The sequence below is a fragment of the Coenobita brevimanus genome, chromosome 45 (assembly GCF_032717465.1).
Source record: "Coenobita brevimanus isolate Jiangsu-jjx chromosome 45, ASM3271746v2, whole genome shotgun sequence".
In the NCBI taxonomy this organism is placed as follows: domain Eukaryota; kingdom Metazoa; phylum Arthropoda; class Malacostraca; order Decapoda; family Coenobitidae; genus Coenobita; species Coenobita brevimanus.
The window spans coordinates 30,068,858-30,071,735 of record NC_136998.1 but is presented as its reverse complement, the minus strand read 5'-3'; the positions used below and the strand labels follow the sequence as shown (position 1 = coordinate 30,071,735).

Sequence of the window (2,878 nt, the reverse complement as noted above, 5' to 3'; positions counted from 1 at the left end):
AACAAGAACGAAGATAAATTAGAATACTGGTTGACCTCCACTGACGCAGAGAGAGAGAGAGAGAGAGTGTTAAGCTTTGTGGTGCAGGACTTATATTGTCAAACTAATGAGGGGGTAGGGTGGGGGATGGGGGCAGGGGGTGGGGAAGGGGGAAGTGGAGAAGGGCGGGAAGGCAGAAAATAAATACTGCAGATATATACCCGTGTAATTCTCCCCCACCTATGTGTGTGTGTGTGTGTGTGTGATCTGCAGTTTTAGGCATTTCGAACCAGTGCTCATTTTTCTTGCTTGTTTTTCATACGACTCCCTGTGTAAAAAACTGAGGACATCACATCAAAGAGCTAGTGTGATGTGGTTTGACCTTGCAGTACTACGCGTCAGTTTAGTTTGGGTACGGGATAGTGGGCGATGATTTGCGTGTGTGTGTGTGTGTGTGTGTGTGTGTGTGTGTGTGTGTGTGTGTGTGTGTGTGTGTGTGTGTGTGTGTGTGTGTGTGTGTGTGTGTGTGTGTGTGTGTGTGTGTGTGCCTGCTTGCGACCACCATCACCCCATCACCATACTGATGCCGGCGTCGAGGTCCATCTGTCAATACCCATGCCAAAGATCACAGCTGGACTTTATCCCTTCAACCCCATGACGTATTGGTTCTATTTTATTCTTGCTATCTGCGGACGATTTTATTAGCTTTGGGGAGACTTTTGAGGATGGAGGGGTTAGATTTAGCCTCATTAACCCCTTCATCACGAGAGGACTCTTTGTAAGGCTGAGCTAAAAGTACGTCACCGGATTGAAGAGGTAAACTTGAATTTGTTGTTCCTGTTAAAGCTTCACGTTCATCTGAGTGTGGACCTAGTGGGCTGTAAGCTGAAACTGCCCCCTCATCTCCAGCCCACCATCCTGCTTTAGAGGGATAGGATCGAGATAGTTTGGGATGTTTGAATACCCAGGGAGCTCCTCCACCTGGCAATATTGGTGCCATCACAGGAAAGCGTCCTTCACCAGCACCACGCGTGTGACAGTAATTGGGATTAATAAGGACCACCAACTGATTGCCTGGGCGGAACTCCACTCTGAGGCGGAGTACTTTAGATACAACTCCTTCAGTGTGACATAACTCCCGAGTAGGCTAATCATGATAGCATTAACTCCCTGAGGAATACTGATTTCCCTTAGCTAAAAGAAAAAAAAAAGTGATGTCAGTCAAAATAACCCTTTCACTCCGATGACATATTTGCCGTACCCTGTGCCGTTTTGAAAGATGGAGTCCAGACCCTGGTGGGGTGTGTTGGTAGTGGTGATATACATAGGAACTATTGAAAAGAATATAAAGAATACGTTGTCGTACTGAAGGGGGTAAAATACTGTTTACCCTAATTTGGCCTAAAATTGAAAGTTCTCCATCGTGAATGCTGACTGATAACAATAGCTGAACAATGTAATATGATGCTACGCACGAAGAAGTACTATGAAAAAATGTAGACTCATAGTACTGACTATTTCTGCCATCGAACTCCCTGAAATAAGCTGCAAAAGGACGAAAATCTTGGCCAGGTTAAGGTGAAAGAACTATAGCAAAGTGTGTCACCACTATTCAGTACTGGAGTATACTCGTAAGCGGCTCCGTGGCGCAATTGGTAGCGCGTCTGACTCCAGATCAGAAGGCTGAGTGTTCGAGTCACTCCGGGGTCACTGCAATGTTTTAGGCGCCCTAGGGTTGGTGGCAGGAACCTTTAGCCGGGAGAATGGCCATGTGCTGTATGTAGGATCCAACCCCCAGGAGGCGACATGAGGTTTGGAGTCCTGTGAGGCTTCTATCGTGCCTTTATTCTAACCTGACAAATATCCTGGAGCCCATGTGTAGTTAGCAAAGGGTTGATTTGATCAGCAACCAAGGCGACCTGTTCCTACCTCGTTACGAAACCCCATCGATTTTCATGCAACCACGTCTTAGTACTGAAGTTACGGGAGCCGCTCAGTTCAGTCCAGTGAAAAACAAACAAACAGACTGCTTATAGTGTTGGGAACGTCCAGTCTCGGTAAAGGCCATGTAGGGCGCTTGGAATCGAATCCACAAAAGGCGATTGTAGGTTTTATAGTTCTGTAATAGTACCAGATGTATAGACCGATCACCAGTAACCCTCTTATTGTCGGGTAAACTCACTCCGCCCTTGCCCTTTGCCCCCACCCCAACTAATCACTAAATGACTGCGATAAGGCCCTGACTATACTCCTTTCACTTTATCATGGCCTAACATTGTCATATCTTCGTCTTGAATGCTGTGCTGTAGTAATAGATTAACACTGGAATATGATGCTAGTCATGAAAAAGTGCTATGGAAAAAAAGATGTAGAGCCGTAGCACTGTCATCATCAGCCAAGTAGCCACGTGATGTAAGCTGCAAAAGGACGCAATTCTGGGCCAAGTTAAGGTGAAAGGAGTATACCATCTGTCCTTCTTATACTTCCAGAGTTATTAGCTTTCCCTGACCTGAAGAAATCGCTGGAAGTAGGCTCTTTGGCCCCTTCAGAACGAGGAAGTATTTATATTTTGGCCTCCATTAGACGGTTTTATTCAGCTGAGAGAGGCTTTTCCAGCATGGACGAAATTGAATAGAGTCTTCATTAACCACGGCAGTAATTCTTGGTACCCCTGAATGATTTTTTTACCTTATTTTTTGTTTATTTTTATTTATTTTTTATTTATTTATTTATTTCTTGGCTTGAGAGAGACTTTTGGATTTGGATAGGTAAGATGTCGTCTTCATTAACCCCTTGGGACTATGCGAATCGAAAAGACATTGACGTAGACGGAGGTGGGTAGCAGGTAGTGTGTGTGTGTGTGTGTGTGTGTGTGTGTGTGTGTGTGTGTGTGTGTGTG

The 2,878-nt window shown here is 45.2% G+C and overlaps 1 non-coding gene across 1 annotated transcript; it reads left to right on the top strand.

Moving 5' to 3' along the window:
• The first annotated feature begins 1,616 nt into the window (after positions 1-1,616).
• Positions 1,617-1,689, top strand: TRNAW-CCA (transfer RNA tryptophan (anticodon CCA)). Its single transcript has one exon. It is a non-coding gene; the product is annotated as a tRNA-Trp (tRNA).
• Positions 1,690-2,878: the final 1,189 nt, after the last annotated feature.